Source organism: Schistocerca nitens, unplaced genomic scaffold, assembly GCF_023898315.1.
Source record: "Schistocerca nitens isolate TAMUIC-IGC-003100 unplaced genomic scaffold, iqSchNite1.1 HiC_scaffold_528, whole genome shotgun sequence".
NCBI lineage: Eukaryota > Metazoa > Arthropoda > Insecta > Orthoptera > Acrididae > Schistocerca > Schistocerca nitens.
Window position 1 is genome coordinate 6,920,682 of NW_026046061.1, and position 14,753 is coordinate 6,935,434.

Below are 14,753 nucleotides of genomic sequence, written 5' to 3' on the forward strand. Positions count from 1 at the left end.
TTGTGCCTCTTATATTCAATTCAGATGCGAATTCTGTGTTTCACCGTCAATGTGAAGGTCCAAGGGATACAGTAAACGTGCACTGGTGCATCGGAATCTAATACTGGTCTCCCAGGAGCCGCTCAAAGCACAAACTCTTAGAAGATTCACTCTTCTTCTACTTAAGTCGGCATTGTGCCTTTTATATTCAATTCCGATGCGATATCTGTGTTTCATCGTCAATGTGAACGTCCAAGGGATACAGTAAACGTGCACTGGTGCATCGGAATCTAATACTGATTTCCCAGGAGCCGCTCAAAGCACAAACTCTTAGAAGATTCACTCTTCTTCTACTTATGTCGGCATTGTGCCATTTATATTTAATTCCAATGCGATTTCTGTGTTTCATCGTCAATGTGACGGTCCAAGGGATACAATAAACCTGCACTGGTGCATCGGAATCCAATACTGATCTCCCAGGAGCCGCTCAAAGCACAAACTCTTAGAAGATTCACTCTTCTTCTACTTAAGTCGGCATTGTGCCATTTATATTTAATTCCAATGCGATTTCTGTGTTTCATCGTCAAAGTGAAGGTCCAAGGGATACAGTAAACCTGCACTGGTGCATCGGAATCCAATACAGGTCTCCCAGGAGCCGCTCGAAGCAGAAACTCTTAGAAGATTCACTCTTCTTGTACTTAAGTCGGCATTGTGCCTCTTCTATTCAATTCAGATGCGAATTCTGTGTTTCACCGTCAATGTGAAGGTCCAAGGGATACAGTAAACGTTCACTGGTGCATCGGAATCTAATACTGGTCTCCCAGGAGCCGCTCAAAGCACAAACTCTTAGAAGATTCACTCTTCTTCTACTTAAGTCGGCATTGTGCCTTTTATATTCAATTCCGATGCGATATCTGTGTTTCATCGTCAATGTGAACGTCCAAGGGATACAGTAAACGTGCACTGGTGCATCGGAATCTAATACTGGTCTCCCAGGAGCCGCTCAGAGCACAAACTCTTAGAAGATTCACTCTTCTTGTACTTAAGTCGGCATTGTGCCTCTTATATTCAATTCCGATGCGATTTCTGTGTTTCACCGTCAATGTGAAGGTCCAAGGGATACAGTAAACCTGCACTGGTGCATCGGAAATAATACTGGTCTCCCAGGTGCCTCTCAAAGCACAAACTCTTAGAAGATTCACTCTTCTTGTACTTAAGTCGGCTTTGTGCCTTTTATATTCAAATCCGATGCGATTTCTATGTTTCATCGTCAATGTGAAGGTCCAAGGGATACAGTAAACGTGCACTGGTGCATCGGAATCTAATACTGGTCTCCCAGGAGCCGCTCAAAGCACAAACTCTTAGAAGATTCACTCTTCTTGTACTTAAGTCGGCATTGTGACTTTTATATTCAATTCCGATGCGATTTCTGTGTTTCATCGTCAATGTGAAGGTTCAAGGTATACAGTAAACCTGCAATGGTGCACCGGAATCCAATACTGGTCTCCCAGGAGCAGCTCGAAGCACAAACTATTAGAAGATTCACTCTTCTTGTACTTAAGTTGCTATTTTGCTTTTTATATTCAATTCCGATGCGATTTCTGTGTTTCATCCTCAATGTGAAGGGCCAAGGGATACAGTAAACCTGCACTGGTGCATCTGAATCCAATACTGGTCTCCCACGAGCCGCTCACAGCACAAACTATTAGAAGATTCACTCTTCTTGTAATTAAGTCGGCATTGTGCCTCTTATATTCAATTCAGATGCGAATTCTGTATTTCACCGTCAATGTGAAGGTCCAAGGGATACAGTAAACCTGCACTGGTGCATCGGAATCTAATACTGGTCTCCCAGGAGCCGCTCAAACTATAAACTCTTAGAAGATTCACTCTTCTTGTACTTAAGTCGGCATTGTGCCTTTTATATTCTAATACGATGCGATTTCTATGTTTCCTCGTCAATGTGAAGGTCCAAGGGATACAGTAAACGTGCACTGGTGCATCGGAATCTAATACTGGTCTCCCAGGAGCCGCTCATAGCACAAACTCTTAGAATATTCTTTCTTCTTGTACTTATATCGGCATTGTGTCTTTTATATACAATTCCGATGCGACTTCTGTGTCTCATCGTCAATGTAAAGGTCCAAGGGATACAGTAAACCTGCACCGGTGCATCGGAATCCAATCCTGGTCTCCCAGGAGCCGCTCAAACCACAAACTCTTAGAAGATTCACTCAAATTGTACTTAAGTCGGCATTGTGCCTTTTATATTCAATTCCAATGCGATTTCTGTGTTTCATTGTCAATGTGTAGGTCCAAGGGAAACAGTAAACCTGCACTGGTGCATCGGAATCTAATACTGGACTCCCAGGAGCGGCTCAAACCAAAAACTCTTGGAAGATTCACTCTTCTGGTACTTAAATCGGCATTGTGCCCTTTATATTCAATTCCGATGTGAATTCTGTGTTTCTTCGTCAATGTCAAGGTCCAAGGGAAACAGTACACCTGCACTCGTGCATCGGAATCCAATACTGGTCTCCCAGGAGCCGCTCAAAGCACAAACTCGTAGAAGATTCACTCTTCTTGTACTTAAGTCGGCATTGTGCCTTTTATATTCAATTCCGATGCGATTTCTGTGCTTCATCGTCAATGTGAAGGTCCAAGGGTTACAGTAAACCTGCACTGTTGCATCGGAATCCAATACTGGTCTCCCAGGAGCCGCTCAAAGCAGAAACTCTTAGAAGATTCACTCTTCTTGTACTTAAGTCGGCATTGTGCCTTTTATATACTAATCCGATGCGAATTCTATGTTTCATCGTCAATTTGAAGGTCCAAGGGATACAGTAAACCTGCACTGGTGCATCGGAATCTAATACTGGTCTCCCAGGAGCCGCTCAGAGCACAAACTCTTAGAAGATTCACTCTTCTTGTACTTAAGTCGGCATTGTGCCTCTTATATTCAATTCAGATGCGAATTCTGTGTTTCACCGTCAATATGAAGGTCCAAGGGATACAGTAAACGTGCACTGGTGCATCGGAATCTAATACTGGTCTCCCAGGAGCCGCTCAAAGCACAAACTCTTAGAAGATTCACTCTTCTTCTACTTAAGTCGGCATTGTGCCTTTTATATTCAATTCCGATGCGATATCTGTGTTTCATCGTCAATGTGAACGTCCAAGGGATACAGTAAACGTGCACTGGTGCATCGGAATCTAATACTGATTTCCCAGGAGCCGCTCAAAGCACAAACTCTTAGAAGATTCACTCTTCTTCTACTTATGTCGGCATTGTGCCATTTATATTTAATTCCAATGCGATTTCTGTGTTTCATCGTCAATGTGAAGGTCCAAGGGATACAGTAAACCTGCACTGGTGCATCGGAATCCAATACTGATCTCCCAGGAGCCGCTCAAAGCACAAACTCTTAGAAGATTCACTCTTCTTCTACTTAAGTCGGCATTGTGCCATTTATATTTAATTCCAATGCAATTTCTGTGTTTCATCGTCAATGTGAATGTCCAAGGGATACAGTAAACCTGCACTGGTGCATCGGAATCCAATACTGGTCTCCCAGGAGCCGCTCGAAGCAGAATCTCTTAGAAGATTCACTCTTCTTGTACTTAAGTCGGCATTGTGCCTCTTATATTCAATTCAGATGCGAATTCTGTGTTTCACCGTCAATGTGAAGGTCCAAGGGATACAGTAAACGTGCACTGTTGCATCGGAATCTAATACTGGTCTCCCAGGAGCCGCTCAAAGCACAAACTCTTAGAAGATTCACTCTTCTTCTACTTAAGTCGGCATTGTGCCTTTTATATTCAATTCCGATGCGATATCTGTGTTTCATCGTCAATGTGAACGTCCAAGGGATACAGTAAACGTGCACTGGTGCATCGGAATCTAATACCGGTCTCCCAGGAGCCGCTCAAAGCACAAACTCTTAGAAGATTCACTCTTCTTCTACTTAAGTCGGCATTGTGCCATTTATATTTAATTCCAATGCGATTTCTGTGTTTCATCGTCAATGTGAAGGTCCAAGGGATACAGTAAACGTGCACTGGTGCATCGGAATCTAATACTGGTCTCCCAGGAGCCGCTCATAGCACAAACTCTTAGAATATTCTTTCTTCTTGTACTTATATCGGCATTGTGTCTTTTATATACAATTCCGATGCGACTTCTGTGTCTCATCGTCAATGTAAAGGTCCAAGGGATACAGTAAACCTGCACCGGTGCATCGGAATCCAATCCTGGTCTCCCAGGAGCCGCTCAAACCACAAACTCTTAGAAGATTCACTCAAATTGTACTTAAGTCGGCATTGTGCCTTTTATATTCAATTCCAATGCGATTTCTGTGTTTCATTGTCAATGTGTAGGTCCAAGGGATACAGTAAACCTGCACTGGTGCATCGGAATCTAATACTGGTCTCCCAGGAGCCGCTCAAAGCACAAACTCTTAGAAGATTCACTCTTCTTCTACTTAAGTCGGCATTGTGCCTTTTATATTCAATTCCGATGCGATATCTGTGTTTCATCGTCAATGTGAACGTCCAAGGGATACAGTAAACGTGCACTGGTGCATCGGAATCTAATACTGATTTCCCAGGAGCCGCTCAAAGCACAAACTCTTAGAAGATTCACTCTTCTTCTACTTATGTCGGCATTGTGCCATTTATATTTAATTCCAATGCGATTTCTGTGTTTCATCGTCAATGTGAAGGTCCAAGGGATACAGTAAACCTGCACTGGTGCATCGGAATCCAATACTGATCTCCCAGGAGCCGCTCAAAGCACAAACTCTTAGAAGATTCACTCTTCTTCTACTTAAGTCGGCATTGTGCCTTTTATATTAAATTCCGATGCGATATCTGTGTTTCATCGTCAATGTGAACGTCCAAGGGATACAGTAAACGTGCACTGGTGCATCGGAATCTAATACTGGTCTCCCAGGAGCCGCTCAAAGCACAAACTCTTAGAAGATTCACTCTTCTTCTACTTAAGTCGGCATTGTGCCATTTATATTTAATTCCAATGCGATTTCTGTGTTTCATCGTCAATGTGAACGTCCAAGGGATACAGTAAACCTGCACTGGTGCATCGGAATCCAATACTGATCTCCCAGGAGCCGCTCAAAGCACAAACTCTTAGAAGATTCACTCTTCTTCTACTTAAGTCGGCATTGTGCCATTTATATTTAATTCCAATGCGATTTGTGTGTTTCATCGTCAATGTGAAGGTCCAAGGGATACAGTAAACGTGCACTGGTGCATCGGAATCTAATACTGGTCTCCCAGGAGCCGCTCATAGCACAAACTCTTAGAATATTCTTTCTTCTTGTAATTATATCGGCATTGTGTCTTTTATATACAATTCCGATGCGACTTCTGTGTCTCATCGTCAATGTAAAGGTCCAAGGGATACAGTAAACCTGCACCGGTGCATCGGAATCCAATCCTGGTCTCCCAGGAGCCGCTCAAACCACAAACTCTTAGAAGATTCACTCAAATTGTACTTAAGTCGGCATTGTGCCTTTTATATTCAATTCCAATGCGATTTCTGTGTTTCATTGTCAATGTGTAGGTCCAAGGGATACAGTAAACCTGCACTGGTGCATCGGAATCTAATACTGGTCTCCCAGGAGCCGCTCAAAGCACAAACTCTTAGAAGATTCACTCTTCTTCTACTTAAGTCGGCATTGTGCCTTTTATATTCAATTCCGATGCGATATCTGTGTTTCATCGTCAATGTGAACGTCCAAGGGATACAGTAAACGTGCACTGGTGCATCGGAATCTAATACTGATTTCCCAGGAGCCGCTCAAAGCACAAACTCTTAGAAGATTCACTCTTCTTCTACTTATGTCGGCATTGTGCCATTTATATTTAATTCCAATGCGATTTCTGTGTTTCATCGTCAATGTGAAGGTCCAAGGGATACAGTAAACCTGCACTGGTGCATCGGAATCCAATACTGATCTCCCAGGAGCCGCTCAAAGCACAAACTCTTAGAAGATTCACTCTTCTTCTACTTAAGTCGGCATTGTGCCATTTATATTTAATTCCAATGCGATTTCTGTGTTTCATCGTCAATGTGAAGGTCCAAGGGATACAGTAAACCTGCACTGGTGCATCGGAATCCAATACTGGTCTCCCAGGAGCCGCTCGAAGCAGAAACTCTTAGAAGATTCACTCTTCTTGTACTTAAGTCGGCATTGTGCCTCTTATATTCAATTCAGATGCGAATTCTGTGTTTCACCGTCAATGTGAAGGTCCAAGGGATACAGTAAACGTGCACTGGTGCATCGGAATCTAATACTGGTCTCCCAGGAGCCGCTCAAAGCACAAACTCTTAGAAGATTCACTCTTCTTCTACTTAAGTCGGCATTGTGCCTTTTACATTCAATTCCGATGCGATATCTGTGTTTCATCGTCAATGTGAACGTCCAAGGGATACAGTAAACGTGCACTGGTGCATCGGAATCTAATACTGGTCTCCCAGGAGCCGCTCAAAGCACAAACTCTTAGAAGATTCACTCTTCTTCTACTTAAGTCGGCATTGTGCCATTTATATTTAATTCCAATGCGATTTCTGTGTTTCATCGTCAATGTGAAGGTCCAAGGGATACAGTAAACCTGCACTGGTGCATCGGAATCCAATACTGATCTCCCAGGAGCCGCTCAAAGCACAAACTCTTAGAAAATTCACTCTTCTTCTACTTAAGTCGGCATTGTGCCATTTATATTTAATTCCAATGCGATTTCTGTGTTTCATCGTCAATGTGAAGGTCCAAGGGATACAGTAAACCTGCACTGGTGCATCGGAATCCAATACTGGTCTCCCAGGAGCCGCTCGAAGCAGAAACTCTTAGAAGATTCTCTCTTCTTGTACTTAAGTCGGCATTGTGCCTTTTATATTCTAATCCGATGCGAATTCTATGTTTCATCGTCAATTTGAAGGTCCAAGGGACACAGTAAACGTGCACTGGTGCATCGGAATCTAATACTGGTCTCCCAGGAGCCGCTCAAAGCACAAACTCTTAGAAGATTCACTCTTCTTCTACTTAAGTCGGCATTGTGCCTTTTATATTCAATTCCGATGCGATATCTGTGTTTCATCGTCAATGTGAACGTCCAAGGGATACAGTAAACGTGCACTGGTGCATCGGAATCTAATACTGGTCTCCTAGGAGCCGCTCAAAGCACAAACTCTTAGAAGATTCACTCTTCTTCTACTTAAGTCGGCATTGTGCCTTTTATATTTAATTCCAATGCGATTTCTGTGTTTCATCGTCAATGTCAAGGTCCAAGGGATACAGTAAAACTGCACTGGTGCATCGGAATCCAATACTGATCTCCCAGGAGCCGCTCAAAGCACAAACTCTTAGAAGATTCACTCTTCTTCTACTTAAGTCGGCATTGTGCCATTTATATTTAATTCCAATGCGATTTGTGTGTTTCATCGTCAATGTGAAGGTCCAAGGGATACAGTAAACGTGCACTGGTGCATCGGAATCTAATACTGGTCTCCCAGGAGCCGCTCATAGCACAAACTCTTAGAATATTCTTTCTTCTTGTACTTATATCGGCATTGTGTCTTTTATATACAATTCCGATGCGACTTCTGTGTCTCATCGTCAATGTAAAGGTCCAAGGGATACAGTAAACCTGCACCGGTGCATCAGAATCCAATCCTGGTCTCCCAGGAGCCGCTCAAACCAAAAACTCTTGGAAGATTCACTCTTCTGGTACTTAAATCGGCATTGTGCCTTTTATATTCAATTCCGATGCGATTTCTGTGCTTCATCGTCAATGTGAAGGTCCAAGGGATACAGTAAACCTGCAATGTTGCATCGGAATCCAATACTGGTCTCCCAGGAGCCGCTCAAAGCAGAAACTCTTAGAAGATTCACTCTTCTTGTACTTAAGTCGGCATTGTGCCTTTTATATTCTAATCCGATGCGAATTCTATGTTTCATCGTCAATTTGAAGGTCCAAGGGATACAGTAAACCTGCACTGGTGCATCGGAATCTAATACTGGTCTCCCAGGAGCCGCTCGAAGCAGAAACTCTTAGAAGATTCTCTCTTCTTGTACTTAAGTCGGCATTGTGCCTTTTATATTCTAATCCGATGCGAATTCTATGTTTCATCGTCAATTTGAAGGTCCAAGGGACACAGTAAACGTGCACTGGTGCATCGGAATCTAATACTGGTCTCCCAGGAGCCGCTCAAAGCACAAACTCTTAGAAGATTCACTCTTCTTCTACTTAAGTCGGCATTGTGCCTTTTATATTCAATTCCGATGCGATATCTGTGTTTCATCGTCAATGTGAACGTCCAAGGGATACAGTAAACGTGCACTGGTGCATCGGAATCTAATACTGGTCTCCTAGGAGCCGCTCAAAGCACAAACTCTTAGAAGATTCACTCTTCTTCTACTTAAGTCGGCATTGTGCCTTTTATATTTAATTCCAATGCGATTTCTGTGTTTCATCGTCAATGTCAAGGTCCAAGGGATACAGTAAACCTGCACTGGTGCATCGGAATCCAATACTGATCTCCCAGGAGCCGCTCAAAGCACAAACTCTTAGAAGATTCACTCTTCTTCTACTTAAGTCGGCATTGTGCCATTTATATTTAATTCCAATGCGATTTGTGTGTTTCATCGTCAATGTGAAGGTCCAAGGGATACAGTAAACGTGCACTGGTGCATCGGAATCTAATACTGGTCTCCCAGGAGCCGCTCATAGCACAAACTCTTAGAATATTCTTTCTTCTTGTACTTATATCGGCATTGTGTCTTTTATATACAATTCCGATGCGACTTCTGTGTCTCATCGTCAATGTAAAGGTCCAAGGGATACAGTAAACCTGCACCGGTGCATCAGAATCCAATCCTGGTCTCCCAGGAGCCGCTCAAACCAAAAACTCTTGGAAGATTCACTCTTCTGGTACTTAAATCGGCATTGTGCCTTTTATATTCAATTCCGATGCGATTTCTGTGCTTCATCGTCAATGTGAAGGTCCAAGGGATACAGTAAACCTGCAATGTTGCATCGGAATCCAATACTGGTCTCCCAGGAGCCGCTCAAAGCAGAAACTCTTAGAAGATTCACTCTTCTTGTACTTAAGTCGGCATTGTGCCTTTTATATTCTAATCCGATGCGAATTCTATGTTTCATCGTCAATTTGAAGGTCCAAGGGATACAGTAAACCTGCACTGGTGCATCGGAATCTAATACTGGTCTCCCAGGAGCCGCTCGAAGCAGAAACTCTTAGAAGATTCACTCTTCTTGTACTTAAGTCGGCATTGTGCCTCTTATATTCAATTCAGATGCGAATTCTGTGTTTCACCGTCAATGTGAAGGTCCAAGGGATACAGTAAACGTGCACTGGTGCATCGGAATCTAATACTGGTCTCCCAGGAGCCGCTCAAAGCACAAACTCTTAGAAGATTCACTCTTCTTCTACTTAAGTCGGCATTGTGCCTTTTATATTCAATTCCGATGCGATATCTGTGTTTCATCGTCAATGTGAACGTCCAAGGGATACAGTAAACGTGCACTGGTGCATCGGAATCTAATACTGGTCTCCCAGGAGCCGCTCAAAGCACAAACTCTTAGAAGATTCACTCTTCTTCTACTTAAGTCGGCATTGTGCCATTTATATTTAATTCCAATGCGATTTCTGTGTTTCATCGTCAATGTGAAGGTCCAAGGGATACAGTAAACCTGCACTGGTGCATCGGAATCCAATACTGATCTCCCAGGAGCCGCTCAAAGCACAAACTCTTAGAAGATTCACTCTTCTTCTACTTAAGTCGGCATTGTGCCATTTATATTTAATTCCAATGCGACTTCTGTGTTTCATCGTCAATGTGAAGGTCCAAGGGATACAGTAAACCTGCACTGGTGCATCGGAATCCAATACTGGTCTCCCAGGAGCCGCTCGAAGCAGAAACTCTTAGAAGATTCTCTCTTCTTGCACTTAAGTCGGCATTGTGCCTTTTATATTCTAATCCGATGCGAATTCTATGTTTCATCGTCAATTTGAAGGTCCAAGGGACACAGTAAACGTGCACTGGTGCATCGGAATCTAATACTGGTCTCCCAGGAGCCGCTCAAAGCACAAACTCTTAGAAGATTCACTCTTCTTCTACTTAAGTCGGCATTGTGCCTTTTATATTCAATTCCGATGCGATATCTGTGTTTCATCGTCAATGTGAACGTCCAAGGGATACAGTAAACGTGCACTGGTGCATCGGAATCTAATACTGGTCTCCCAGGAGCCGCTCAAAGCACAAACTCATAGTAGATTCACTCTTCTTCTACTTAAGTCGGCATTGTGCCATTTATATTTAATTCCAATGCGATTTCTGTGTTTCATCGTCAATGTGAAGGTCCAAGGGATACAGTAAACCTGCACTGGTGCATCGGAATCCAATACTGATCTCCCAGGAGCCGCTCAAAGCACAAACTCTTAGAAGATTCACTCTTCTTCTACTTAAGTCGGCATTGTGCCATTTATATTTAATTCCAATGCGATTTCTGTGTTTCATCGTCAATGTGAAGGTCCAAGGGATACAGTAAACGTGCACTGGTGCATCGGAATCTAATACATCTAATACTGGTCTCCCAGGAGCCGCTCATAGCACAAACTCTTAGAATATTCTTTCTTCTTGTACTTATATCGGCATTGTGTCTTTTATATACAATTCCGATGCGACTTCTGTGTCTCATCGTCAATGTAAAGGTCCAAGGGATACAGTAAACCTGCACTGTTGCATCGGAATCCAATACTGGTCTCCCAGGAGCCGCTCGAAGCAGAAACTCTTAGAAGATTCACTCTTCTTGTACTTAAGTCGGCATTGTGCCTTTTATATTCTAATCCGATGCGAATTCTATGTTTCATCGTCAATTTGAAGGTCCAAGGGATACAGTAAACCTGCACTGGTGCATCGGAATCCAATACTGGTCTCCCAGGAGCCGCTCGAAGCAGAAACTCTTAGAAGATTCACTCTTCTTGTACTTAAGTCGGCATTGTGCCTCTTATATTCAATTCAGATGCGAATTCTGTGTTTCACCGTCAATGTGAAGGTCCAAGGGATACAGTAAACCTGCACTGGTGCATCGGAATCTAATACTGGTCTCCCAGGAGCCGCTCAAAGCACAAACTCTTAGAAGATTCACTCTTCTTCTACTTAAGTCGGCATTGTGCCTTTTATATTCAATTCCGATGCGATATCTGTGTTTCATCGTCAATGTGAACGTCCAAGGGATACAGTAAACGTGCACTGGTGCATCGGAATCTAATACTGGTCTCCCAGGAGCCGCTCAAAGCACAAACTCTTAGAAGATTCACTCTTCTTCTACTTAAGTCGGCATTGTGCCATTTATATTTAATTCCAATGCGATTTCTGTGTTTCATCGTCAATGTGAAGGTCCAAGGGATACAGTAAACCTGCACTGGTGCATCGGAATCCAATACTGGTCTCCCAGGAGCCGCTCGAAGCAGAAACTCTTAGAAGATTCTCTCTTCTTGTACTTAAGTCGGCATTGTGCCTTTTATATTCTAATCCGATGCGAATTCTATGTTTCATCGTCAATTTGAAGGTCCAAGGGACACAGTAAACGTGCACTGGTGCATCGGAATCTAATACTGGTCTCCCAGGAGCCGCTCAAAGCACAAACTCTTAGAAGATTCACTCTTCTTCTACTTAAGTCGGCATTGTGCCTTTTATATTCAATTCCGATGCGATATCTGTGTTTCATCGTCAATGTGAACGTCCAAGGGATACAGTAAACGTGCACTGGTGCATCGGAATCTAATACTGGTCTCCCAGGAGCCGCTCAAAGCACAAACTCTTAGAAGATTCACTCTTCTTCTACTTAAGTCGGCATTGTGCCATTTATATTTAATTCCAATGCGATTTCTGTGTTTCATCGTCAATGTGAAGGTCCAAGGGATACAGTAAACCTGCACTGGTGCATCGGAATCCAATACTGATCTCCCAGGAGCCGCTCAAAGCACAAACTCTTAGAAGATTCACTCTTCTTCTACTTAAGTCGGCATTGTGCCATTTATATTTAATTCCAATGCGATTTCTGTGTTTCATCGTCAATGTGAAGGTCCAAGGGATACAGTAAACGTGCACTGGTGCATCGGAATCTAATACTGGTCTCCCAGGAGCCGCTCATAGCACAAACTCTTAGAATATTCTTTCTTCTTGTACTTATATCGGCATTGTGTCTTTTATATACAATTCCGATGCGACTTCTGTGTCTCATCGTCAATGTAAAGGTCCAAGGGATACAGTAAACCTGCACCGGTGCATCAGAATCCAATCCTGGTCTCCCAGGAGCCGCTCAAACCACAAACTCTTAGAAGATTCACTCAAATTGTACTTAAGTCGGCATTGTGCCTTTTATATTCAATTCCAATGCGATTTCTGTGTTTCATTGTCAATGTGTAGGTCCAAGGGATACAGTAAACCTGCACTGGTGCATCGGAATCTTATACTGGACTCCCAGGAGCGGCTCAAACCAAAAACTCTTGGAAGATTCACTCTTCTGGTCCTTAAATCGGCATTGTGCCTTTTATATTCAATTCCGATGCGATTTCTGTGCTTCATCGTCAATGTGAAGGTCCAAGGGATACAGTAAACCTGCACTGTTGCATCGGAATCCAATACTGGTCTCCCAGGAGCCGCTCAAAGCAGAAACACTTAGAAGATTCACTCTTCTTGTACTTAAGTCGGCATTGTGCCTTTTATATTCTAATCCGATGCGAATTCTATGTTTCATCGTCAATTTGAAGGTCCAAGGGATACAGTAAACTTGCACTGGTGCATCGGAATCTAATACTGGTCTCCCAGGAGCCGCTCAGAGCACAAACTCTTAGAAGATTCACTCTTCTTGTACTTAAGTCGGCATTGTGCCTCTTATATTCAATTCAGATGCGAATTCTGTGTTTCACCGTCAATGTGAAGGTCCAAGGGATACAGTAAACGTGCACTGGTGCATCGGAATCTAATACTGGTCTCCCAGGAGCCGCTCAAAGCACAAACTCTTAGAAGATTCACTCTTCTTCTACTTAAGTCGGCATTGTGCCTTTTATATTTAATTCCAATGCGATTTCTGTGTTTCATCGTCAATGTGAAGGTCCAAGGGATACAGTAAACCTGCACTGGTACATCGGAATCCAATACTGGTCTCCCAGGAGCCGCTCGAAGCAGAAACTCTTAGAAGATTCACTCTTCTTCTACTTAAGTCGGCATTGTGCCATTTATATTAAATTCCAATGCGATTTCTGTGTTTCATCGTCAATGTGAAGGTCCAAGGGATACAGTAAACCTGCACTGGTGCATCGGAATCCAATACTGATCTCCCAGGAGCCGCTCAAAGCACAAACTCTTAGAAGATTCACTCTTCTTCTACTTAAGTCGGCATTGTGCCTTTTATATTTAATACCAATGCGATTTCTGTGTTTCATCGTCAATGTGAAGGTCCAAGGGATACAGTAAACCTGCACTGGTGCATCGGAATCTAATACTGGTCTCCCAGGAGCCGCTCAGAGAACAAAGTCTTAGAAGATTCACTCTTCTTGTACTTAAGTCGGCATTGTGCCTCTTATATTCAATTCAGATGCGAATTCTGTGTTTCACCGTCACCGTCACCGTCACCGTCACCGTCACAAACTCTTAGAAGATTCACTCTTCTTCTACTTAAGTCGGCATTGTGCCATTTATATTTAATTCCAATGCGATTTCTGTGTTTCATCGTCAATGTGAAGGTCCAAGGGATACAATAAACCTGCACTGGTGCATCGGAATCCAATACCGATCTCCCAGGAGCCGCTCAAACCACAAACTCTTACAAGATTCAGTCTTCCTGTACTTAAGTCGGCATTGTGCCTTTTATATTCTAATCCGATGCGAATTCTATGTTTCATCGTCAATTTGAAGGTCCAAGGGATACAGTAAACCTGCACTGGTGCATCGGAATCTAATACTGGTCTCCCAGGAGCCGCTCAGAGCACAAACTCTTAGAAGATTCACTCTTCTTGTACTTAAGTCGGCATTGTGCCTCTTATATTCAATTCAGATGCGAATTCTGTGTTTCACCGTCAATGTGAAGGTCCAAGGGATACAGTAAACGTGCACTGGTGCATCGGAATCTAATACTGGTCTCCCAGGAGCCGCTCAAAGCACAAACTCTTAGAAGATTCACTCTTCTTCTACTTAAGTCGGCATTGTGCCATTTATATTTAATTCCAATGCGATTTCTGTGTTTCATCGTCAATGTGAAGGTCCAAGGGATACAGTAAACGTGCACTGGTGCATCGGAATCTAATACTGGTCTCCCAGGAGCCGCTCATAGCACAAACTCTTAGAATATTCTTTCTTCTTGTACTTATATCGGCATTGTGTCTTTTATATACAATTCCGATGCGACTTCTGTGTCTCATCGTCAATGTAAAGGTCCAAGGGATACAGTAAACCTGCACCGGTGCATCAGAATCCAATCCTGGTCTCCCAGGAGCCGCTCAAACCACAAACTCTTAGAAGATTCACTCAAATTGTACTTAAGTCGGCATTGTGCCTTTTATATTCAATTCCAATGCGATTTCTGTGTTTCATTGTCAATGTGTAGGTCCAAGGGATACAGTAAACCTGCACTGGTGCATCGGAATCTTATACTGGACTCCCAGGAGCGGCTCAAACCAAAAACTCTTGGAAGATTCACTCTTCTGGTCCTTAAATCGGCATTGTGCCTTT